The sequence below is a fragment of the Balaenoptera ricei genome, chromosome 11 (assembly GCF_028023285.1).
Source record: "Balaenoptera ricei isolate mBalRic1 chromosome 11, mBalRic1.hap2, whole genome shotgun sequence".
Taxonomy (NCBI): Eukaryota; Metazoa; Chordata; class Mammalia; order Artiodactyla; family Balaenopteridae; genus Balaenoptera; species Balaenoptera ricei.
In genome coordinates, this window is record NC_082649.1 from 78,050,715 (window position 1) to 78,078,666 (window position 27,952).

General features: G+C 38.2%; 1 protein-coding gene across 22 annotated transcripts in view; it reads right to left on the bottom strand.

Moving 5' to 3' along the window:
* The window catches only part of FHIT (fragile histidine triad diadenosine triphosphatase), a 1,501,610-nt gene that overhangs the window by 1,027,480 nt on the left and 446,178 nt on the right, over window positions 1-27,952 (bottom strand). The window contains exon 1 of one of the 22 annotated variants that reach the window (XM_059940098.1): window positions 14,328-14,416. The exons of the other annotated variants lie outside the window; for them this stretch is intronic. The gene's annotated coding sequence lies outside the window, so the exon portion shown is untranslated. Of the gene's footprint in view, window positions 1-14,327; window positions 14,417-27,952 lie in introns of those variants that run through there. 22 annotated transcript variants of the gene reach the window in all.

Consider the following 27,952-nt stretch of genomic DNA (forward strand, 5'->3'; position numbering starts at 1 on the left):
GATGGTCTGCTGAGTTATCAGAGGAGGATCATGATCGTAATCTGTAATCCTGATTTGCCTCTTCGGGAATATAAACCTGGAGTTTTTTCCAGCTGTGATGAAGGGATAGAGCATAACTTTTAAAGAAAGAAAGAAAGGAAGAGGAAGGAAGGAAGAAAGACACCACATAGAACTCTACAATATGTCAGGGAGGAAGACATTTTCCTCTACCCTTCTAGGTTCTTCTGGCTAGTTTAAGAATTAAGTTGATATGAAACAGATTAACAGGAGAAAAATCAAACAAAAGTTTAATAACATGGATACATAGGAGGGACCCAGGAAAACTAAGTAACTTGCTAAAAATGGCCAAAACCCTCACCTTAAATAGCAGCTTCAGCTAAAGACAAATGAGGATGTTGAGGGTACTGGTTTGGGACTTCAAAGAGGAGGAAGGCAATTCACATGGAGATGGAAAAGCAAATGCTTAGTAAACAAATATTTATTGGGACATGCAGAGAAAATGGAATGCAGAGTGACTCTGATCTCTAGACCCTGCTGAGTTTTTTCCACCACACCTAGCCCATAGTCTTTGCAGATATCTCTGAAAATAGCTTTATTTTGGGAAAAGACCCTCTATCTAAATTCTTTTGGGCAGTTAGGGGGAAAGTCAAAATTTCTTCCTGGGTGTTTTGGCCCTTGATTGTTTTCAGCTCAACAGAATCCGCATGCCAAAGAGACATTTTGGGGTGGTGAATTTTGCTCCACTATAAATACAAAGAGTGAATCCTAAAGTAAAATAGAGACTTTAATAAATAATAACGTATCCTTATTGGTTTACCAAATTGTAGCAAATGTACCACACCAATGCAAGATGTTAATGACAGGGGAAACCATGAGCAGTGAGGGTGGGGTATATGGAAACTCTGTACTTTCTGCTCAATTTTCCTATGAACCTAAAACTGCTCTAGAATATAAACTCTGTTTTTTAAAATTATGGACCAAATGTAATTAAACACTCAAAGACACTTTCTTTAGATAAATGGTTTACAAGCTATACTCAGAGGAGCCCTATCAGTCCTAGGAGATGGTTCACTGACCACTTGGCTTGGGGATGTTTGGGGAAATGGAGCAGGAAAGAAGAGGGAGCAATGAAAAGGAGGCCACTCAAGCTGGAAACTCAACTTCCACCCATTTCAAACAAAGCAACTCCCCTTTCATTCATTGTACATACTGTACATATTGTACACATATTGTACACATTCTCCACACTGGAGTCCATTAAAGAAAGGATTCCTCAGTTAAAGAGAAAAATAAATAAGTAAAAGACTAAAACCACTGATATAAGTCCAAAAAAATACCTACCTAATCACCCCATACACTAATACTCTGAGCTACTGAATAAATAAGTAAACATTTAACTCAAATTTCCCACTAAACCATCAACCTACGATTGAGTTAAGCAGAAGCTAAATACATACCTTGTAAGAAATTCAACCTATCAGTACTCACTGAGCATCCACCATGCACCCAATAGTCCGTTAAGTTATGCAACATTGTTGCAGATACAAGCGAAATACAAGTCATAGTTCCAGCCCTCAAGAAGCTTAGAATCTGACAGGAGAGATAAAACTAGTACTTATAACAAAATATGAAAACAAGAGAAGATGCCTGAGGCACCCAGTACCCAACTTCAGGAGCCAAAAATAGATTTCAGGTCAAAAATCAAAAATTGCCAACCCTGAATAATGTGAGGGCTAGTATGAACGAGACAATCCCCAGGTAAGTCTCACTTTCCTAAATCTTTGTCTCCCTTTAAAAAGGCAAAGTAAATTAACAAAGTCAGATAATCAGCAGTAGACAGCATCCTTATTAAATACGTAAAAAGAACAGAAACAGAATGTAAGCAATACTTCACTATTTTGTTGTCTTCAATTGCATATATGCCTCTTCTCAAAACTGGTGTCTCTACTGAGCCTGCGCGTCTGGAGCCTGTGCTCCGCAACAAGAGAGGCCGCGATAGTGAGAGGCCCGCGTACCACGATGAAGAGTGGCCCCCGCTTGCCACAACTGGAGAAAGCCCTCGCACAGAAATGAAGACCCAACACAGCCAAAAATAAATAAATAAATAAATAAATAAATAAATAAATAATTCCCATTTAAAAAAATATATATATATTAAAAAAAGAAAAAAAAATTGGTGTCTCCCCATTGTTACTCGCTGATGAGTCAGTTTCCAGGATCTTGCTGATGGCAGTCTGGTTCCTAACAAAGGCATAGCGGGCCAGAAGATTTGGCGACCTCTCTCAGGGGCTGCTGGGAGACGTCCCGACAGCAGAAGAAGCAGGCTCCAATCCGACAGCTTCCTGCCCAAGACCTCCTCACCCTACTTCTGCTTAAATAAAAACATTTGATGGGGGTTTCCCCTGTAATATCCAGCACTATACTACAGAGAAAACACTCAGCTGTTAATGATAGGCGCTGGGATTTTTTTTTTTAAAGCCTGTATGTGTGTTATGCTATAAATTACCCTGTTTGTGGGTGTGAGAATAAATATCCATGTATATAGATGTGTGTATACACACACACACACACACACAGAGTGTGTTACAGTTAAAACCATGCTGTGGACAGCCACTCAAATCCAGAGAAATTTATGGTTCTAAATGCAGGCACACATTAAGGATAAAGACAGGAAGATTACAAATACTGCAACAATTACCAGAATAAATAAACTGCCTGAGGAGCATAAAACATTTGCAACATAGCCTTGCTAGTTCACACTGACCAGCAGACCTGTTGCAAACTGGCAACTGGGAGATAAAACATGATTAAAAATGCAAAGATGCTGCACCCAAATGACAGGCTTTATTTGACAATGGACTCTGGACGCACAGGCACCAATGCAATCTAAAAGAAAAGTGCTTCTTGGTAATTCACTTGCCCACTGAGGCCCACTACTGATAAACAACACTGAACTGTCTTAAAGTAGGGAGAGTTCTTTATAGCCATTACTAATTCCATCTTGATGCTATCCTTCAATAACACAATTTCTTTTTTTTTTCACTCTGAGAATTGATAGTTTGTTTTGCCAAGAAGAAACCAGAAACCAAAAGTTGTTAGTAACTTGCTTAATTTATTAGCTATGAGTAGCTGAATAGTGATCTAAGTATGTACAGGAAAATGAATGGCTGTGCTGAAGGTGGGCAGATGTCCTTTTACTGAAAGTAGAATAGCAGAGACTGAAATCAGGTTAAAAAAATAAAAACTAAAAGATTCTAGTGTCTGTAAGACATAAGAAGGCCCACTGGAAGGAAGCCAGTCCTCTCATTTCCTTGCTGTCTCAATATAATTTGATTCCACTCTATGTTATTTCTTTCATATACATACGTATACATATATAGGACATTTAAAATTTTGTTTTCTTAAACCTAAAAAATCAAAGTAAAACAGAAATGTGTTAGGTTTCAGAATCAGATGCTGTGAAGAGGATTCAGGATTTATTAAGTGATTATGGAAGGGCTCCCAAGAGAAACTCCTGAGGGAGTGACAAGAAGCAAGAAAGGGAAAAGCGGGAAGCCACACAAAGGTAGGATCTGGGGTACAGTTTTTGCCTGGGCAATAGACCTGTGCTTTCACACTCCCTCACCACTCAATAATTGGCTAAGGGCTGCCCTTCCAGCTTTCAGCAGGCCTAGTGAACCAGTACCTCCAGGTGGTCCTACAAAAATGGCTGCAAGGGCAGCCACTGGAAGAAAAGTACACAGAAGCTGGGGTGGGACTCACAAAAGTGGTGAATGGTACCTGAGGTGATCTGGGTGGTTCTCTGGCACCTTCTACTGCAACAAAGCAACAAATGGCCAATATCTCCCTGCCATAAAAATTTCTGTTGATTTGTTAAAATAAAGGTGAGAGTAGAATAAGCTTAGAGAATTCAAACAGTACAGAAAGATAGAAAATAAAAACTCCCTTCTCTCCCCCTTACCCCCCATTCTTTTTTCCAAAAGTGATCCTTACTTAAAGTTTTCTGTAAATACTACTAAGGGAATAACACACACATATATACTATTTAAATATTATTTTGTAACACCACATTAACAAATTGAAGAATAAAAATCATATGATCATCCTAATAGATGCAGAAAAATCTTTTCACAAAATTCAACATCCATTTATGATAAAAACCCTCCAAAAAGTGGGCATAGAAGGAACATACCTCAACACAATAAAGGCCATATATGACAAACATACAGCCAACGTCATACTCAATGGTGAAAAGCTGAAAGCATTTCCTCTAATATGAGGAACAACACAAGGATGCCCACTCTCGCCACTTTTATTCAACATAGTTTTGGAAGTCATAGCCAAAGCAACAAGTAAAAGAAATAAAAGGAATCTAAATTGGAAAGGATGAAGTAAAACTGTCACTGTTTGCAGATGACATGGTACTATATATAGAAAATCCTACAGACACCACTGGAAAACTACTAGAGCTCATCAATGTATTCAGTAAAGTTGGAGGATACAAAATTAATATACAGAAATCTGCTGCATTTCTATACATTAACAACAAACTACCAGAAAGAGAAATTAAGGAAACAATACTATTTACCATCGCATCAAAAAGAATAAAATACTGAGGAATAACCCTACCTAAGGAGGCAAAAGACCTGTACCACAAGAAAGTATAAGACACTGATGAAAGAAGCTGAAGATGACAGAAGCAGATGGAAAGATATATTGTGTTCATGGATTGGAAGAATTAATATTGTCAAACTGACCATACTACCCAAGGCAATCTACAGAGTCTATACAATTCCTATCAAAATACCAAGGGCATTTTTCACAGAACTAAAACAAATAATTTTGAAATTTGTATGAAAACACAAAAGACCCCAAATAGCTAAAACAATCTTGAGAAAGAAGAACAGAGCTGGAGGAATTACACTCCCTGACTTAAAACTATACTACAAAGCTACAGTAATCAAAACAGTATGGTACTGGCACAAAAACAGACACACAGATCAATGGAACAGGATAGACAGCCCAGAAATAAACCCATGCACTTATGATCAATTAATCTATGACAAAGGAGGCAAAGATATACAATGGTGAAAAGACAGTCTCTTTAATAAGTGGTGCTGGGAAAATGGACAGCTACACATAAAAGAAGAACATTGAAACATTTTCTCACTCCATATACAAAAATAAACTCAAAATGGATTAAAGACTTAAATGTAAGACCAGATACTATAAAGCTCCTAGAACAAAACATAGGCAGAACACTCTTTGACATAAATGGTAGCAATATTTTTTTGGATCTATCTCTTAAAGCAAAGGAAATAAAAGCAAAAATAAACAAATGGGACCTATTAGATTTAAAAACTTTTGCATAGCAAAATCATTGACAAAAAAGAAAAAGAAAAAGACACCTACTGAATGGGAGAAAATATTTGCTCATGATATGACCAACAGGGGGTTAATATCCAAAATAAATTAAAAACTCATATAACTCAACATCAAAAAACAAAAACAAATAACCTACTCAAAAAATGGGCAGAAGATCTGAATAGATATTTTTCCAAAGAACACATACAGATGGTCAACAGGCACATGAGAAGACACTCAATATAATTAATCATCAGAGAAATGCAAATTAAAACTACAGTGAGTATCACCTCACACCAGTCAGAATGGCTACCATCAAAAAGACCACAAATAACAAATGTTGGCAAGGATGTGGAGAAAAGGGAACCCTCGTACACTGTTGGCGGGAATGTAAATTGGTGCAGCCGCTGTGGAAAACAGCATGGACGTTTCTTTAAAAAACTAAAAATAGTTTAGATTACCCAGCAAGCAATTCCACTCCTGGGTATAAATCCAAAAAGAACAAAAACACTAATTTGAAAAGATACATGCACCTCAATGCTCATAGCAGCATTCTTTACAATGGCTAAGGTATGGAAGCAACCAAAGAGTCCATCAACAGATGAATGGATAAAGAAGACGTGACACACATACACACACACACACACACAAACACACACAGTGGAATACTACTCAGCCATAAAAAAGAATGAAATTTTGCAATTTGCAACAACATGGATGGACTTGGAAGGTATTCTGCTAAGTGAAATAAGTCAGAGAAAGACAAATACTGTATGATATCACTTATATGTGAAATCTAAAAAATATAACAAACTAGTGAATATAACAAAAAGGAAACAGACTCACAGATATAGAGAACAAACTAGAGGTTATCAGCAGGGAAAGGGGAAGGGGAAGGGGCAAAATAGTGGTAGGAGATTAAAAGGTACAAACTATTATAGATAAAATGAATAAGTTGCAAGGATATATGGTACAACACAGGGAATATAGCCAATATTTTATAATAACTATAAATGGAGTATAAACTTTAAAAATTGTGAATTACTATCTTGTACACCTGTAACTTATATAATATTGTACATCAACTATTTCTCAATAAAACATATTATTTTGTAAATACATAGATTGGACTATAGTATACAAACTGTTCTATTTCTTTTTTTTTTTAATTTATTTTTTTTTATTTATTTTTGGCTGCATTGGGTTTTCATTGCTGTGAGTGGGCTTTCTCTAGTTGTGGCAAGCAGGAGTTACTCTTCGTTGTGGTGCATGGGCTTCTCATTGTGGTGGCTTGTCTTACTGCAGAGCACTGGCTCTAGGCGTGTGGACTTCAGTAGTTGTGGCACGTGGGCTCAGTACTTGTGGCTCACGGGCTCTAGAGCATAGGCTCAGTAGTTGTGGCATATGGGCTTAGTTGCTCCGTGGCATGTGGGATCTTCCTGGACCAGGGCTTGAACCTGTGTCCCCTGCATTGGCAGGCATATTCTTAACCGTGCCACCAGGGAAGCCCCTGTTCTATTTCTTACTTTTCACTTAAAAATATATCTTGGAAATAGTCTAGATAGAGAGATAGATAGATATAATAGGTAGATAGGGAAGAGGAAGGGAGGAAAGGAAAAATGGATGGATGGAAGGATGGATGGATGGGTGGATGGAAGGATGGATGGATGGGTGGATGGAAGGATGGATGGATTGGTGGATGGATGGATGGATGGATGGAAGGATGGATACTAAACTTTACTGATTCTGAGAAAAACAGTTTTTCACGTTTTACCATTTCTGAAATCAGGATATCTTACAATTGACAGCATTTTAGAATTGATAAAATGCATTAGGAAGATATCTAACTATAGTTAAAGATGGATGACAGCTGAGCACCCAGCACTCTACCACTTGAGAGGTAATGTAGATAGTGGTTAAGAGTAGATTAATATTCTTAATGTTGTTGAAATATTGTTTAAGGGAACAAATTTGCAATAAGTAGTAAGTCCTAGAGATCTAATGCACAGTATAGTGAATATGGACAACATAGTGTATTATAATCATCGAACTTGCTAAAAGACTAGATATCAATTATTCCAACCACTAAAAAGAAATAATTATGTGACATGATAGAGGTTCTAATTATTGCTACAGTGGCAGTCATATTACAATACATAAATGTATCAAATCAACTTGTACACTTTAATTTTACACAATGTTATTAGTCAAATGTATTTTAATAAAAAAGAGTATATTAATACATTACCTATTATCAAAACATCCTTGCATTCTGGGAATAAGCACCCAGAATTAGCCCTTTTTGATAGGGCTAATATTCTTTTAATAATGTGGAGAATCATATTTACTAACTTTTTTTTTATTATTCAAACAGAAAGTCACAAAAATTATAATCATCCTCATCAGTTCACTCAGTCCCATGTAATTAATTTTTTTTTCATCTTGATGTTTGTTAGCACTTTTATGAACTCATCAGTTTTCCATTAGAGTTCTGAAAATGCTTATTCATTCAGTTCTGCAGTATAGTCAGTTACCAGAAACCTGTACTTCTCAGAGTCTTTATCATGAATTCCTTCAAGATGAAACCCTTTTATAAGAACATTTTTGCAAAAGAAACAGAGTACACCCAGAACTGTCTGTAAATGACAAAAGACTTAAAAATGACAATGATTAAAGATTTGATGAAAGTTCATAATAATGCAATGGACAAGGAAATTTAGTTATTTCTGAGATACACATTTTAAAGTAATAACTAGAATTATGACTTATAACATTATACCAGAACATATAAGATTTTTAGGAATTTCATATAATGTCTGAAACATTTATATTAACATATTTCCATACAAATAACCCAAAGAAAGTTTAGTATTAGGTTTTTTTTTTATAATTTTTGAATTTTATTTATTTATTTATACAGCAGGTTCTTATTAGTCATCAATTTTATACACATCCGTGTATACATGTCAATCCCAATCGCCCAATTCAGCACACCACCATCCCCACCCCCCCGTGGCATTCCCCTCTTGGTGTCCATACATTTATTCTCTACATCTGTGTCTCAACTTCTGCCCGGCAAACTGGTTCATCTGTACCATTTTTCTAGGTTCCACATACATGCGTTAATATATGATATTTGTTTTTCTCTTTCTGACTTACTTCACTCGGTATGACAGTCTCTAGATCCATCCACGTCTCAACAAATGACTCAACTTCGTTCCTGTTTATGGCTGAGTAATATTCCATTGTATATATGTACCACATCTTCTTTATCCATTCGTCTGTTGATGGGCATTTAGGTTGCTTCCATGAGCTGGCTATTACAAATAGTGCTGCACTGAACACTGGGGTGCATGTGTCTTTTTGAATTATGGTTTTCTCTGGGTATATGCCAGGTAGTGGGATTGCTGGATCATATGGTAATTCTATTTTTAGTTTTTTAAGGAACCTCCATGCTGTTCTCCATAGTGGCTGTATCAATTTACATTCTCACGAACAGTGCAAGAGGGTGCCCTTTCCTCCACACCCTCTCCAGAATGTGTTGTATGTAGATTTTCTAATGATGCCCGTTCTAACTGGTGTGAGATGATATCTCATTGTAGTTTTGATTTGCATTTCTCTAATTATTAGTGATGTTCAGCAGCTTTTCATGCACTTCTTGGCCATCTGTATGTCTTCTTTGGAGAAATGTCTATTTAGATCTTCTGCCCATATTTGGATTGGGTTGTTTGTTTTTTTTGATATTGAGCTGCATGAGCTACTTGTATATTTTGGAGATTAATCCTTTGTCCGTTGATTCGTTTGAAATATTTTCTCCCATTCTGAGGGTTGTCTTTTTATCTTGTTTATGGTTTCCTTTGCTGTACAAAAGCTTTTAAGTTTCATTAGGTCCCATTTGTTTATTTTTATTTCCATTACTCTAGGAGGTAGATCAAAATAGATCTTGCTGTGATTTATGTCAAAGAGTGTTCTTCCTATGTTTTCCTCTAAGAGTTTTATACTGCCCGGTCTTATATTTAGGTCTCGAATCCATTTTGAGTTTACTTTTGTGTATGGTATTAAGGAGTGTTCTAATTTCATTCTTTTACATACAGCTGTCCAGTTTTCCCAGCACCACTTATTGAAGAGACTGTCTTTTCTCCATTGTATATCCTTGCCTCCTTTGTCATACATTAGTTGACCATAGGTGCGTGGGTTTATCTCTGGGCTTTCTATCTTGTTCCATTGATCTATGTTTCTGTTTTTGTGCCAGTACCATATTGTCTTGACTACTGTAGCTTTGTAGTATAGCCTGAAGTCAGGGAGAATGATTCCTCCAGTACCGTTTTCTTTCCCCTCAAGACTGCTTTGGCTATTCGGGGTCTTTTGTGTCTCCATACAAATTTTAAGATTTTTTGTTCTAGTTCTGTAAAAAATGCCATTGGTAATTTCATAGGGATTGCATTGAATCTGTAGATTGCTCTGGGTAGCATAGTCATTTTCACAATATTGATTATTCCAATCCAAGAACATGGTATATCTCTCCATCTGTTGGTATCATCTTTAATTTCTTTCATCAGTGTCTTATAGTTTTCTGCATACAGGTCTTTTGTCTCGCTAGGTAGGTTTATTCCTAGGTATTTTATTCTTTTTGTTGCAGTGGTAAATGGGAGTGTTTCCTTAATTTCTCTTTCAGATTTTTCATCATTAGTGTATAGGAATGCAAGAGATTTCTGTGCATTAATTTTGTATCCTGCAACTTCACCAAATTCATTGATTAGCTCTAGTAGCTTTCTGGTGGCATTTTTAGGATTCTCTATGTATAGTGTCATGTCATCTGCAAACAGTGACAGTTTTACTTCTTCTTTTCCAATTTGTATTCCTTTTATTTCTTTTTCTTCTCTGATTGCCGTGTCTAGGACTTCCAAAACTATGTTGAATAATAGTGGTGAGAGTGGACAACCATGTCTTGTTCCTGATCTTAAAGGAAATGCTTTCAGTTTTTCACCATTGAGAATGATGTTTGCTGTGGGTTTGTCATATATGGCCTTTATTATGTTGAGGTAGGTTCCCTCTATGCCTACTTTCTGGAGAGTTTTTGTCATAAATGGGTGTTGAATTTTGTCAAAAGCTTTTTCTGCATCTATTGAGTTTATCATATGGTTTTTATTCTTCAATTTGTTAATATGGTGTATCACATTGATTGATTTGCGTATGTTGAAGAATCCTTGCATCCCTGGGATAAAACCCACTTCACCATGGTGTGTGATCCTTTTAATGTGTTGTTGGATTCTGTTTGCTAGTATTTTGTTGAGGATTTTTGCATCCATATTCATCAGTGATATTGGTCTGTAATTTTCTTTTTTTGTAGTATCTTTGTCTGGTTTTGGTATCAGGGTGATGGTGGCCTCATAGAATGAGTTTGGGAGTGTTCCTTCCTCTGCAATTTTTTGGAAGAGTTTGAGAAGGATGGGTGTTAGCTCTTCTCTAATGTTTCATAGAATTCACCTGTGAAGCCATCTGGTCCTGGACTTTTGTTTCTTGGAAGATTTTTAATCACAGTTTCAATTTCATTACTTGTGATTGGTCTGTTCATATTTTCTATTTCTTCCTGGTTCAGTCTTGGAAGGTTACATCTTTCTAAGAATTTGTCCATTTCTTCCAGGTTGTCCATTTTATTTGCATAGAGTTGCTTGTAGCAGTCTCTTAGGATGCTTTGTATTTCTGCGGTGTCTGTTGTAACTTCTCCTTTTTCATTTCTAATTTTATTGATTTGAGTCCTCTCCCTCTTTTTATTGATGAGTCTGGCTAATGGTTTATCAATTTTGTTTATCTTCTCAAAGAACCAACTTTTAGTTTTATTGATCTTTGCTACTGTTTTCTTTGTTTCTATTTAATTTAGTTCTGCTCTGATCTTTATGATTTCTTTCCTTCTGCTAACTTTGGGTTTTGTTTGTTCGTCTTTCCCTAGTTCCTTTAGGTGTAAGGTTAGATTGTTTACTTGAGATTTTTCTTGTTTCTTGAGGTAGGCTTGTATAGCTATAAACTTCCCTCTTAGAACTGCTTTTGATGCATCCATAGGTTTTGGATTGTCCTGTTTTCGTTGTCATTTGCCGCTAGGTATTTTTTGATTTCCTCTTTGATTTCTTCAGTGATCTCTTGGTTATTTAGTAACGTATTGTTTAGCCTCCATGTGTTTGTTTTTTTTACGTTTTGTTCACTGTAATTCATTTCTAATCTCATAGCGCTGTGGTCAGAAAAGATGCTTGATATGATTTCAATTTTCTTAAATTTACTGAGGCTTGATTTGTGACCCAAGATGTGATCTATCCTGGAGAATGTTCCGTGTGCACTTGAGAAGAAAGTGTAATCTGCTGTTTTTGGACGGAATGTCCTATAAATATCAATTAAATCTATCTGGTCTATTGTGTCATTTAAAGCTTCTGTTTCCTTATTAATTTTCATTTTGGATGATCTGTCCATTGGTGTAAGTGAGGTGTTAAAGTCCCCCACTATTATTGTGTTACTGTCGATTTCCTCTTTTATAGCTGTTAGCAGTTGCTTATGTATTGAGGTGCTCCTATGTTGGGTGCATATATATTTATAATTGTTATATCTTCTTCTTGGATTGATCCCTTGATCATTATGTAGTGTCCTTCCTTGTCTCTTGTAACATTCTTTATTTTAAAGTCTATTTTATCTGATATGAGTATAGCTACTCCAGCTTTCTTTTGATTTCCATTTGCATGGAATATCTTTTTCCATCCCCTCACTTTCAGTCTGTATGTGTCCCTAAGTCTGAAGTGGAGCTCTTGTAGACAGCATATATATGGGTCTTGCTGTTATATCCATTCAGCAAGCCTGTGTCTTTTGGTTGGAGCAGTTAATCCATTCACGCTTAAGGTAATTATCGATATGTATGTTCTTATGACCATTTTCTTAATTGTTTTGGGTTTGTTTTTGTAGGTCCTTTTCTTCTCTTGTGTTTCCCACTTAGAGAAGCTCCTTTAGCATTTGTTGTAGAGCTGGTTTGGTGGTGCTGAATTCTCTTAGCTTTTGCTTGCCTGTAAAGCTTTTGATTTCTCCATCGAATCTGAATGAGGTCCTTGCCAGGTAGAGTAATCTTGGTTGTAGGTTCTTCCCTTTCATCACTTTAAATATATCATGCCACTCCCTTCTGGCTTGTAGAGTTTCTCCTGAGAAATCAGCTGTTAACTTTATGGGAGTTCCCTTGTATGTTATCTGTCGTTTTTCCCTTGCTGCTTTCAATAATTTTTCTTTGTCTTTAATTTTTGCCAATTTGATTACTATGTGTCTCGGCGTGTTTCTCCTTGGGTTTATCCTGTATGGGACTCTCTGCACTTCCTGGACTTGGGTGGCTATTTCCTTTCCCATGTTAGGGAAGTTTTTGACTATAATCTCTTCAAATATTTTCTCTGGTCCTTTCCCTCTCTCTTCTCCTTCTGGGACCCCTATAATGCGAATGTTGGTGCATTTAATGTTGTCCCAGAGGTCTCTTAGGCTGTCTTCATTTCTTTTCATTCTTTTTTCTTTATTCTCTTCTGCAGCAGTGAATTCCACCATTCTGTCTTCCAGGTCACTTATCCGTTCTTCTGCCTCAGTTATTCTGCTATTGATTCCTTCTAGTGTAGTTTTCATTTCAGTTATTGTATTGTTCATCTCTGTTTGTTTGTTCTTTAATTCTTCTAGGTCTTTGTTAAACATTTCTTGCATCTTTTCGATCTTTGCCTCCATTCGTTTTCCGAGGTCCTGGATCATCTTCACTATCACTATTCTGAATTCTTTTCTTGGAAGGTTGCCTATCTCCAGTTTGTTTAGTTGTTTTTCTGTAGTTTTATCTTGTTCCTTCATCTGGTACATAGCCCTCTGCCTTTTAATCTTGTCTATCTTTCTGTGAATGTGGTTTTTTTTCCACAGGCTGCTGGATTGTAGTTCTTCTTGATTCTGCTGTCTGCCCTCTTTACTAACTTTTAATGTCAGTTTTCATAATGAGTACATGAAGGAGAAGATTTATAGTTTTCTACTTTGTGCTGTCTTTGTAAGACTTCGGTATCTGTGCGATGTTGACTTCCTAAAACACATCGGCAGTTTTCCTTCTTTGTATTATAGATAATTTTGTTTATTTTTATAATTCTTTGACTATGTGGTATATGTACATAATATCAAATTCAAAAAAGTACAGAATGGCACAAATTAAAAGTTATCTGCCTTTGCCGTCTCCACGTCCGTCAAGTGGGGATAATGCAATCGACCCGGAGACACGGCGACGAGCGCCTAGTAAACGCTCGGAGCAGCTCTCCAGTGACGCGACCGAAGAAAACAAGCAACACCAGCCTCTTGACTTCGCTCCCCGCCAGTGAATCCCCCAACCCTACACAGGGACAGGAAGCACTTATGTGTTCAAGATCAGCATGAGTTTGTGATGTGCACCCTGATCTCAATGTGTCACAGGATGCAATGGATAAACACTTTAAAGACATCAAAACAAAAAGTCACCCATCTGGTTCTCCCGAACGGTGCTCTGTCTCACAGAGATGTCCAGCCCCCATGGCGTCCTGGAGATGAGATGGCAAAGCGGTGACATTTTCCTTGACAGTTTTCACTTTGCAGGTTTACCCAGCTCCCCAGTCCTTTCCTTTGCTCATCTTACTGCCCACCACCGGCAGCCAAATATGCAAAAAGAAGGTTGAAGCCCCCCCCCTAAAGTATTGAAGTAGAAGAGCTGCAGGAGCCTGGTGGATCAGCCTTTGCTGATCTCCAGTCCTCACAGTCTGACTGCAGTGGCCATGTCTGCCCCGTCTGTCCTGAGGCTTATTTCTCTGTGTTGAACATGTCACCTCCCGGAAGGTGCAGGGTGCCTCCCATTTACGGGGAGAATCTTAGCATCTCAGAACCGGCAGAGTGGTCTGAGGCTGTCGGGTCCACCTCCCACCCCATAAGACAAGTGCTTTCATGAAACTCACTCTGTGTGGAGGATGTGGTCTTATTTTTTCCTGGAACAGGCAGCCTCTGCCTGCTTAGGTTAATGGACGGCTCTCATGGTGGTGCAGCGTGACCTTTCTTGTCACACAGGGGGCCTCTCCACTTGTCCATGGCTGCCTGTCACACTCAGGCCATCAAACTGCCCCCTGAAGCGGAAAGAGGGTCACCGTCTCAGAGCCAGGCTGTGTCATCTTAGACCCGAGGAAAGGTCACCAGGGAGGACCCTTGCTCCCCGTCCAGTCTGCCCTCCAGATGTTTTGAAGGGGACAGAGCCTAAAGCGTGAACTGAATGAATCTATGAGTGATGAATGAAGGAGAAGGTCTGTGTGCACGTGGGTGGACACGCACACACATGCGCGCGCACGTGTGCACGCACAGACGCCCCCCTTCCCTACGCACAGTTCCTGGGTGCTGATGCAGATGAAGCCAGCCATGCACCTGAAGTTGAAAGTGACGAGGAAAAGCCAAGTCGTGGAGGCATCGGGTTCACCTGCTGAGGTTTCCCGGGATCCCCTGGATGTCCCTGGCAGGGACACGTCTTGTGTCACAGAGAATCTGCACTCAGCAAGTGAAGGAAGGGCACCCTGACCGACCTGTTAGAGTCGGGACTAGGAGTATCTTGGAGAAGTAGAGGTGATCTAATTATGTCAACAATTTTATGTAAATATTTGTAGTCGCTTTTTAAGTTAACACCAAAATAAATCTGTGAACTAGAACTACAGAAGTAAGTTTTCTCACAGGATATTTACACAGTATGTTTATGTTGCAAATCGGAAAACAAAGATAACTTTTAACCACATCTAATCATGCCTAATGCTCCCCCCCAGCTGCACTCAGACGGTGGGGTGTCGTCTGTTGTATTTATTTACCGATTCTACAGGCTACAATTTGCTGTAATTTAACCCAATTTCAGAAATTATATGATATGCACAATTAAAAAAAAAAAAAAAAGGTATCTGCCTTCTATCTGTCTTCCAGCTGCCTAGTTCCCTTCTCCAGAGGCAACCATTATCAGTTGCTTTTGTATTCCTTTACAGATATTACACATGCGTATACATGCACACACATGCCCCCAGACACATATAGAGATTCACCCATGTGATTATATAATAGATGCAGTGCTCTGCATCTTGCTTTTTTCCCCCTTAATATATTTTGGAGATTATCCCATAGCCATTCACAGGACCTCTGCGTCCTATCTAATTAATGCACAGCATTCCATTATGCAGATATAAAATTACTCTTACCAGTTCTCATTTTAAATAGCATTATCATTATCTGTTTCTTAAAAGTTCAAAATAATTTGCCTCTTAAAGCGTAAAGACCTGGGGCTTTTTCAGATCTTTGATAACTTCAGATTTTTCCAATGTTATTAAAGTTTTTCTCTTTTTTCTTGGGTAACTTATTTACCTATTAAAAAAATCCATTCCGAGAGCCTCCCATCAAGCCTCTTAGATAGCCTCAACCACCAGAAGGCAGACAGCAGAAGCTAGAAAAACTACAATCCTGCAGCCTGTGGACCAAAAACCACAGTTACAGAAAGAGAGACAAGATGAAAAGGCAGAGGGCTATGTACCAGATGAAGGAACAAGATAAAACCCCAGAAAAACAACTAAATGAAGTGGAGATAGGCAACCTTCCAGAAAAAGAATTCAGAATAATGACAGTGAAGATGATCCAGGACCTCGGAATAAGAATGGAGGCAAAGATTGAGAAGATGCAAGAAATGATTAACAAAGACCTAGAAGAATTAAAGAACAAACAAACAGAGATGACCAATACAATAACTGAAATGAAAACTACACTAGAAGGAATCAATAGCAGAATAACTGAGGCAGAACGGATAAGTGATCTGGAAGACAGAATGGTGGAATTCACTGCTGCAGAGCAGAATAAAGAAAAAAGAATGAAAAGAAATGAAGACAGCCTAAGAGACCTCTGGGACAATATTAAACACAACAACATTCGCATTATAGGGGTCCCAGAAGGAGAAGAGAGAGAGAAAGGACCCGAGAAAATATTTGAAGAGATTATAGTCGAAAATTTCCCTAACATGGGAAAGGAAATAGCCACCCAAGTCCAGGAAGTGCAGAGAGTTCCATACAGGATAAACTCAAGGAGAAACATGCCGAGACACATAGTAATCAAAGTGGCAAAAATTAAAGACAAAGAAAAATTATTGAAAGCAGCAAGGGAAAAATGACAAATAACATACAAGGGAACTCCCATAAGGTTAACAGCTGATTTCTCAGCAGAAACTCTGCAAGCCAGAAGGGAGTGGCATGATATACTTAAAGTGATGAAAGGGAAGAACCTACAACCAAGATTACTCTACCCGGCAAGGATCTCATTTAGATTTGATGGAGAAATCAAAAGCTTTACAGGCAAGCAAAAGCTAAGAGAATTCAGCACCACCAAACCAGCTCTACAACAAATGCTAAAGGAGCTTCTCTAAGTGGGAAACACAAGAGAAGAAAAGGACCTACAAAAACAAACCCAAAACAATTAAGAAAATGGTCATAGGAACATACATATCGATAATTACCTTAAACGTGAATGGATTAAATGCCCCAACCAAAAGACATAGACTGGCTGAATGGATACAAAAACAAGACCCATATATATGCTGTCTACAAGAGACCCACTTTAGACCTAGGGACACATACAGACTGAAAGTGAGGGGATGGAAAAAGATATTCCATGCAAATGGAAATCAAAAGAAAGCTGGAGTAGCTATACTCATATCAGATAAAATAGACTTTAAAATAAAGAATGTTACAAGAGACAAGGAAGGACACTACATAATGATCAAGGGAGCAATCCAAGAAGAAGATATAACAATTATAAATATATATGCACCCAACATAGGAGCACCTCAATACATAAGCAACTGCTAACAGCTATAAAAGAGGAAATCGACAGTAACACAATAATAGTGGGGGACTTTAACACCTCACTTACACCAATGGACAGATCATCCAAAATGAAAATTAATAAGGAAACAGAAGCTTTAAATGACACAATAGACCAGATAGATTTAGTTGATATATATAGGACATTCCATCCAAAAACAGCAGATTACACGTTCTTCTCAAGTGTGCATGGAACATTCTCCAGGATAGATCACATCTTGGGTCACAAATCAAGCCTCAGTAAATTTAAGAAAATTGAAATCATATCAAGCATCTTTTCTGACCACAGCGCTATGAGATTAGAAATGAATTACAGGGAAAAAAACGTAAAAAAGACAAACACATGGAGGATAAACAATACGTTACTAAATAACCAAGAGATCACTGAAGAAATCAAAGAGGAAATCAAAAAATACCTAGAGACAAATGACAATGAAAACAGGATGACCCAAAACCTATGGGATGCAGCAAAAGCAGTTCTAAGAGGGAAGTTTATAGCTATACAAGCCTACCTAAAGAAACAAGAAAAATCTCAAGTAAACAATCTAACCTTACACCTAAAGGAACTAGAGAAAGAAGAACAAACAAAACCCAAAGTTAGCAGAAGGAAAGAAATCATAAAGATCAGAGCAGAAATAAATGAAATAGAAACAAAGAAAACAATAACAAAGATCAATAAAACTAAAAGTTGGTTCTTTGAGAAGATAAACAAAATTGATAAGCCATTAGCCAGACTCATCAAGAAAAAGAGGGAGAGGACTCAAATCAATAAAATCAGAAATGAAAAAGGAGAAGTTACAACAGACACCGCAGAAATACAAAGCATCCTAAGAGACTACTACAAGCAACTTTATGCCAATAAAATGGACAACCTGGAAGAAATGGACAAATTTTTAGAAAGGTATAACCTTCCAAGACTGAACCAGGAAGAAACAGAAAATATGAACAGACCAATCACAAGTAATGAAATTGAAACTGTGATTAAAAATCTTCCAACAAACAAAAGTCCAGGACCAGATGGCTTCACAGGTGAACTCTATCAAACATTTAGAGAAGAGCTAACACCTATCCTTCTCAAACTCTTCCAAAAAATTGCAGAGGAAGGAACACTCCCAAACTCATTGTATGAGGCCACCATCACCCTGATACCAAAACCAGACAAAGACACTACAAAAAAAGAAAATTACAGACCAATATCACTGATGAATATGGATGCAAAAATCCTCAACAAAATACTAGCAAACAGAATCCAACAACACATTAAAAGGATCATACACCGCGATCAAGTGGGATTTATCCCAGGGATGCAAGAATTCTTCAATATATGCAAATCAATCAATGTGATACACCATATTAACAAATTGAAGAATAAAAACCATATGATCATCTCAATAGATGCAGAAAAAGCTTTTGACAAAATTCAACACCCATTTATGATAAAAACTCTCCAGAAAGTGGGCATAGAGGGAACCTACCTCAACATAATAAAGGCCATATATGACAAACCCACAGCAAACATCATTCTCAAAAAAAAAAAAAAAAAAAAAAATCCATTCCATCAAGATTTTCAAAGTTATATGCAAAATATTTTGCAAAGGTTCTCCTTTGACTCTTTCAATGGCTTCCTTAGCCACATTCATTTCTCCCTTTTCACTTTTAATTTGCATTTTTGTGCTCCCTATCTTCTCCTTGATCAGGATATCATGTGGATTATTTCATTGTGTAGCACTGTTTTCAAAGAAACAGCACTTGGGTTTATTCATAATACTTAAACTGGATTTGTTTTTCAATTAGGAAACTTTATTTTTGACCTTGTCTGTATTATTTGGCTCTCTCTGTATTCCTTGTTTATTTTATTGCTCTTTTTTTAAATCTGATGTTTAATTTCTTTATGTTATGTAATGAATATGTCCCCCCAAAATCCGTATGTTGAAACTTAATCCCCAATGTGATGGTATTTGGAGGTGGGATATTTGGGAGGTGATTAGGTCATAAGAGTGGAGCCTCATGAGTGGAATTTCTGTCTTTATGAAAGAGACACCAGAGAGTTCTCTAGTCCTTTCCTCCATGTGAGGACATAGCAAGAAGACTACCTCTGTGAACCAGGAAGTGGGTCCTCACTTCCAGAACTGTGGGAAATAAATGTTTGCTGTTTCTGCCACCTAGTCTGTGGTATTTTGTTATAGCAGCCCGAACAGACTAATTAAGACACTTTCTTTTTTGTTATTTTTTTGTTACTCAGGTGTTTAAGCCTATAGAGTCTCTTCTAAACATGGGTTCAGCTGTAGTCCATAAGTTTACACGTGTTACATTTTAATTTTCAATGGTGTCTATATATTTTTCAAGTTGGGTTTTGAATGTTTCTTTGAATTAAGAGTTGCTTATCATAGTATTTTAAATGTCCAGATTATAAGATTTTGATAATGAATTTCTAGTTTATTGCATTGTAATCAGGTGATGAGGACTTTACTGTTTCAACCTTCCTGAAATTCCCTGTGATGTCTTTGTAACCTATAAAGGCCATGCATTGCAAATTTTCCAAAGGCCCGTGAAAAGAAGATATATTTTCTGTTATCAGGGTCTAAATTTAGGTATTACTATCTAGTTCATCTTTATCAATTATTTTGATAAGATTATTTTTTATCTACTTGATTTTCCATAGATTCAGTGTTTAATATCCTCTATTATTATGTTTCTGTTTATTTCTCCTTGCATTTCTATAGTTTGCACATTGTGTATTACATTACTTTATCATTTGATGTATCCTGAACCCCACACTTTAGAGGGCCTCCAAATCACAACATATCTCCACCAAAAATGATGAGAAAACACATCAGGACCCTGTTACTCAGGATTTGGTGCTTGGTTCTTGTACAATACAACTAGTAACTTCTATTCTTGTGCCTAATGAGGCTTAATACCCTGGGAAAGTGCTTCTCGACCTCTCTTGCTTGATATCATTGAAGAAAAGGTGACTGAGTCTGAATGCCAGGAAAAGTTGTGGGCTGTGGGCTGTGCAACTGCAAAACTGCAGGCAACAGAGATGCACACTGCTATGTGGTGTGGGCAGGATTCGAGCAGTGGGAGGGCTTAAATGAAAGAAAAAAATTAATTTGTCAGATCCTTCCACTCAGATAGCACGAAGGCAACAGAGTCTTGCATTAAAAAAACTAAGTTCCCAGTCGTGCTACACGTATATTTTCTTCTTTTATCAGAGTCTTCTGGTACCCTTTCATAGTTTCAGAGGTGTCACAAATTCCAGCAGTACACAGTGGTTTATGTACATTTTGCAACATTAAATAACACGCACTTTTCTAAAATTTGAATATATGAAGGTCACAGCATGACATGTATGAAATCTGGTATCAGTTCTTTACACTGATATTAGATAATAGACTGCAACTAGACAGACAATGACATAAAACCGGAAATTATTTTATTTTTATAAAACTAATAAGATTTAACTAAAATGTCAAAATATGGTAAAAAATTAAAATCTAGCATATTTAAATTGACTTAACATGTTTATATTAGTTAATGTACTCTACATTTTGCCCTTTAATTCTAATAAGTAATTTTGAATATTTTACAGGAAATGTAACTTTTTTAAAAACATTCAAAAAATAACCTTTCTAATTTTTTTTATAATTAATTGAGATGCTTAATGAAAATAAATTCAAATTTTACACACTGTGAATACAGATGCAGTTTAGTTTTTAATTCTTTAGCTCAGAGGTCAGCAAATTTTTCTGTAAGGGACCCGGTAGCAAACATTTTGGACTGTTGCAACTGCTCATTTCTGCCATTATAGCACAAAAGGTACCATAGGTAATATGTAAATGAAGGAGTACGGCCAAACTTGGCCCCCAGGCCATAGCTGCAGACTCCTGCATTAAATCATTACTGCCAATGGACACAATTACGTTAAAAAAAATTTTTTTTAACTTGATTATAACACCATATTTATTTTACTGAAACAAAGATAAGAAAAATCACTTCTGTGGAATAAATATGTAATAATGTATGAATTATTTCTGCCTTTAATCCATCCAAATATCATCCCTAATAACAGAACATGTGCAACAATAATCAAATTCAGTTATCTTTGATATGTTGCCAATTTTCAATCATATAAAAATCATAGCTTTACCTATACTTTTGGATTTTGTTGCTAAAGAGTTACATTGTCATGGTAGAAGGATAAAAAAGTGTTTCTTTTACAGCTTATTAGCTGGATTTATAATTTTTAGATATTTAGACAGGTGGTATGTGACCTCCATTTGTACTCTTTCCTGGGGCCTCACAGACCTCAGGTGTAGGCCTGGATACAACAGTGATCAAGGGAGTAAACCCCTGCTGTCCTGAATTACATTCTAGTAAATTGTACTTCACATCCATTGACTCTGCTTAGGCTTGGTGATCATCATTTCTCACATGGATTACTGCAATAGCTTTTTTATTGCTCTCCCCACACCTATTTGTGTCCCCCACTTCAATCTATTTTTCACACAACTGTCATATTTTAAAACCATAAGTTGGAAACTATCACTTCTGTCCTTAAAGACCTTCAGTTGCTTTCCATTACATTCAGGATAAAAAAGCATATGATGCCCTCTAAAATCCTGCTCCTCCCTACCTTCCAGTTTTATCTTGTGCACTCCCTTATTCAGTACTACATAGTCACACTGGTCTTCTTTGTACCTCATATACGTTGAAGTACTTCTTGCCTCAGGACCTTTGCATATGCCATCCCTCTGGCTGCCATGTTCCTCCTTGCTCCACCGCCTTTTACAGTACTGACTACTTTCCATTCTTTAGAGCTCTGCTTAAACATCATATTCTCAGGGATGACTTTCTGGTCCACCTGATCTAACATATGTGACCTTTGTTATTTTCTGTCATGGCACTACACTGTTAATTTCCTTCAGAGCCTTAGAAAAAAACCTGTAATTATATGTGTTTACCTGTTTGCTTATGTATTTGCTCTCCTGCAAGTTCTTTTCAAGCAGAGACAATTTCTATTTTATCACTCCCAGTGCCCACCATACTGCCTGGAACTGGTAGTTATAGAAAAGATATCTATAAAACAAACATATAAAAGCACATTCTGGATATATCTAACTTGTATATGAAGCCTATATTCCCACAGGGATGGTGGCAATGCCAGGGTCCCTTGAACTAATGATTTTCAAGTGCACTCAAAGCCTTTATTCATGATGTCTCTCCAAGCTGAATTTCCTTCTGCCACCTCTCTCCTCCTTCTAAATGTTTCTCTCATGGATTCAAGTACACTTCTTCCAACAAGTCTTTGATACCCTCTTTAGCCCCACATAATAAATCTCTCAACTTTTGCATGTATTACCTGAATCATTCACTCCAGCATAATCTTACGTTGCCTAATTCTTTCTAAATTGAAGTTCCCTCAATAGGGCATTCAGAAGGGACCATGTGCACTTAATCTTGTGGGCAGCACACAGTGAAGCTTCCAAACATACTGAAATTGTTCTTCGTAATAGTCTGGGTTCCCCACCCCACCCTAACACCCAACTCTGGAAAGCAGAGCCTAAAGCAAAGTCTTACTAAAAGGTGGTTTACCTGGGGAAAGGGCCCTAGATAACAGGAGTGGGGGACCAGAGAGAGTGAAACAGGGAAGAAAGGTGTCTTAAATCATATTCCCTAGAAGTAGAGCCTGAGATGGGCATTTCTGTGCAAGTAATTGATTGAAGGAGTGCCCTCAGGAGAAAGTTGTGAGGAAACAAGGGAGTGGGATGGGACAGAGAAGAAGTCAAGAAAATCTGTGGCTTTAGTTAAGTCTAGCCTTGGCCTGATCCCGCAAAGAGTTCTGGAATATGAATGGCACCATAGGATCATCCCACTTGGACAGCTTCAGTTAGTCACTGGCTATGGATTGCCCTTTGTCAAGAGTTGAAGAATCTCGTGGGTATTTCTGGGGAAGGTGGCTCCTCTCAATAGAAGGTAATTCTCTTGAGAAGCGTTCATCTGTGAGGCCTTTGCATCCAATACTATAAGCAGCTGGGTCATGATGTGCTGACTCAGTAAAGTTGATCTTGGTGGGGCTCCAACAGCATCTTATGTGCAGTGAAATGCAATAGGAGGGTATATTCTGAAGTTGATCACCACTGTGGGAAACTGGGGCTCAGTCAGGCTGGAACTCTCTGAGAAACCTTATGTGCTTCAGATGTATATGTATAATGTGAACAAAGCATGGACGAGGACAGTAATTCTTCACCAGTTCCCATCCTGCACTAGTCAGGGATTACTTCACGGTTTAATAACTCTCACACAAGTTATCAGAGAAGCTGTAAGGCAGAAAATGGGGATACCCAATTCAGCTTAGGCAAGAGGCTTCGGGTCACACCTGCCCTAAGCTGGTTTCCACAGCAATGACCTGAGTAAAAAGTGAGACAAAAGAATACGAGTTGGCTCAGCCATAAAAAGAAACGAAATTGAGTTATTTGTAGTGAGGTGGATGGACCTAGAGACTGTCATACAGAGTGAAGTAAGTCAGAAAGAGAAAAACAAATACCATATGCTAACACATATATATGGAATCTAAAAAAAAAAAAAAAAAAAGTGGTTCTGAAGAACATAGGGGCAGGACAGGAATAAAGACGCAGACGTAGAGAATGGACTTGAGGCCACGGGGGAGGGGGAAGGGTAACCTGGGACAAAGTGAGAGAGTGGCATGGACTTATATATACCAAGTGTAAAATGGATAGCTAGTGGGAAGCAGCCGCATAGCACAGGGAGATCCGCTCAGTGCTCTGTGACCACCTAGAGGGGTGGGATAGGGAAGGTGGGAGGGAGATACAAGAGGGAGGAGATATGGGGATATATGTATATGCACAGCTGATTCACTTTGTTATAAAGCAGAAACTAACACACCATTGTAAAGCAATTATACTCCAATAAAGATGTTAAAAAAATAAAAAAAATTTAAAAAATTTAAAAAAAATATGAGTTGGGCCATAAGAAGTATACAACACATTAATTAGGTTCCTTAGATCTACGGAGAATATGGCTAATCTGTCCTACTCTTATGTAAATGCCCTACCAGGAATTTTCACGGAGCTAAAGCTGTCCTTTTTACTGCTCCTCTTAGATATCTTGGACTATCTGCCTGATATGCATTTTCAGTCACATCATGTGGCCTTAACAGATCAAGATTAGGTGAAAGAAAAAGGATAATTAAATTATCAGTCTCATGGCAGTATCAAGCTCTCTGTATTTTTCTTAGTCACTGCCATTGATGATAATATTTCATTCTGCAGTGATGATTAGATATGGAAAATTTCACTTAAACATTCAGATATTGTCTATAAGGAGAGCAATGATGAACTCATCTAGGCTCTATATACTGTTGTTGATCATAACGTGTGTGTATTGCAAAGTGGTCCCTGAACACCATTTTTAATGGCAAACAGTGATTCCTTCCCCCAACAAATTAAACAAAAATGATAAGTTCCCACACTGAAACAAATTTGCAAGATAGCACATTTCCTTCAATTCACACAGTCTTTAAGAAGTATTGTTCATGGGACTTCCCTGGTGGCACAGTGGTTAAGAATCTGCCTGCCAATGCAGGGGACATGGGTTTGAGCCCTGGTCCAGGAAGATCCCACATGCCGCGGAGCAACTAAGCCCGTCCGCCACAACTACTGAGCCTGTGCTCTAGAGCCCGCGAGCCACAGCTACTGAGCCCATGTGTCACAACTACTGAAGCCTGCGTGCCTAGAGGCCTTGTTCCACAACAAAGAGAAGCCACCGCAATGAGAAGCCCGCGCACAACAATGAAGAGTCACCCCCACTTGCCGCAACTAGAGAAAAGCCCGTGCGCAGCAACAAAGACCTAACGTAGCCAAAAATAAAGAAATTAATTAATTTTAAAAAAAAGGAAGTATTGTTCATGACGGTTAGAAACATATAACATCCAACCTTCCCGTTTAACACAGCCCAGCAAGGACTCCAATGCACAGTTCATTACTGTCATTATGAAAGAATTTCTGCCAACAAGTTACAGTCAGGTTACTATCATTCAATCATGTCGCTAATAGGAATAATTTCATGCTAATTGGCATATACTAGACAAGAGAAGAACATAAATAGCTGCTAGAATCATTAATGATTTGTGCTGACTTTCATGGTAAAAATGACAATATATTAGTTTACCAGATGTTGGAGATCAAGCCATGGGCCATTAACAGGGGGGTGTTCTCTGAATGTTTTCAGAACAAATACCAGCTGGTTTATTTTCAGCTTGCAGACATAATCCCATGCATCCCCTATCAGATCCACCACAATCCTGTCAGATACATCATAAATTAAAAGCTCATGGGCTCATTACGGGCTCTTATCCTTAAAAGCAACACATTGTCCTGCCGAGACCGAAAATATTAAATGAACATTTAAAGAAACTGCAAAATGCATTGCCTTGAAAAACTAAGATCCCCCTTAAATCTATATATGGTACTCAAATATTCAAAATGTCCTTCATCGTCAACTTTGCATCAACGTTTATAAACAAACAAGCAAATAAATTCTTGTCCTGTCAAGAAGGCTTTCAGGCCAAGTCTCTTAGGAATGGGGTGTGGGTTTATTAGTAAACTTAATATGCTACATTCAGAAGAACAGAGGCACTGGCATCAAACTAAAAAGTTTAAAAACAAAAAATCTCACTCCAGGAAATTTAACGTATACTATGTTAGTAACTAGGACGACTCATATTTCTCAGCAATTGCTGTACAAATAACATTTATATTGAGAAAAAGCTCCCATCTTTCCTGAATCTTCAGAACGAATGTAAAGCTTATTTAAATTCCTTTTCTGTCTTGCCTTTGTACAAGGTTCCTCTCCCAATAAAGAGCAAACCTATTGGAAGACAAAGGGATGTTTGCAAAACAAAACCGAAATAGATAATTAAAAAACGGAAGAGTTCCTGTTTTCAACAGTTGATTGCATGACAGTCACCATTTCTCAGGATCAGGTTATCCACCTGGAAAGTGTAAGAAAACAAATCTTCCAATTAGCACTTATTGGGCAAAGTGCTGAGTTTCAAGAATCAAAACCTTGATCGGTGGGATGGCTTTTCGTGTGTAAAAAGCGCCCTAGTAAGGCGACCAGGGCCCGTTGTTGCCCCGCATTCTATTACCATGAGTTGTGTGTGCGGCATGACTCCTGTAATTATCGCCTATATGTACAGTAATTGTTAATGAACACATTTGTAACCAGCAGCCACCAAAAACAGGATGGCATTCTTACATCGTGATTAGGGGTTTTATGAGCATTTTGGGGTGGGGGACACTTTCTCACTGAAGACTCTTCCGCCCCATTCACGCTCATTCAGCTCTTTCTCAGGGAAGTTAAAAGCTGCAGTGATAATCCCTTAAGTATGACTTGGAAGAGTATAAAAGGTGCAGTGTATAAGCAGTTGGATGAGGAAGGCTTTTATGTGGAAAGTCACTGAATGGGTGGCTGAGGACAGCGTGAGTGGGGAAAGAGAGGGGTGGACTTTTCTTCCTAAGGTGGTGAGAGAAGCGGGTATGACCAGGGCAGCTCAATTCCCTTTCATCATCTGATTGCTGCGTTGTCCCTGCCCCTTGTTTCACCTTGTTTCTCAGGGCCAACCAGCTCCTTGCTGCCATTTTGCTCTCAAAGGGGGAGGGGGGAGCAATGCGATTTTTGGTAGGGACCCAGTTTCTCGCTGAATGCCAACTCAGCCAGCTGGCACCGAACAGGCCAAGCCTTCTTCAGAGGGGGTTAGCAAAATCCAAATTAGCATGCTCCATTTTAAAAACTTGCTTTTATTTAAAGACTAATTCATGACAAACAGTGGCTCCCCCACTGAGGTCTGGTGCCCCGGGAGCTGGCACCCAACCAAACACATGCAACTAATTGCCACCCTTGGATGACACGAAACTAACAAGCTCCATTTTGAGGCAGCAGATTCACTAAGAATGTAACCCCGGAAGGCAGCAGACACAGAAAAGCTCCTTTCATAACCCTGTCCTAGGCTAACCATGGCAGCAAAGCGCCTGAAAAACACTTTTGTTTCCCTGTACCGAGGATTTATCTCCACTAATGGCTGCAACCATGGATAACTTAGAGGAAGGTGGCCAAGGGCACTGCGATCCCCCATCATGATTATCTGAAGCAGGGGCTCTGCCCTTCTCTTTGCTCAAGGAAATAGGAGAAGCTGCCCACTATCTCAAAGGTCTGCATCTTGCCCCATTTGCAAATCTATGGACATCCAGTACTTCCCCCCATCATACTTTGGTTTAGATGCTCAGACCTCCTTTATATAAGCAAAAACTCTGGAGCCAGGATGTCTAGGTTCAAATCCCAGCTTCACCATTTCCTAGTAACTGGCAAGTAATTTAATCCACCCATGCCTCAGTTTCCCCAACTATAAATTGGGATAACACTATACTAGCACATACCTTGTAGGGTTATTATGAGTGTGGATGTGTTAACATAACAATGTGTGAAGGACAGTGTGTAGCATATCATCACTCCTTTACGAAGGAAGCCCTCTGAGTCTGAGATGGCTCAGCCTTATGAAGGAAAATTTCCCTTTGCATATTCTACATTTCAGTCAAAGTGCACATCTCCCCATAAACTTCCCAGGGTTACGCCTCTAAGCCTTTGCTCACTATTCCTTCCTCTCTTCCCCACTG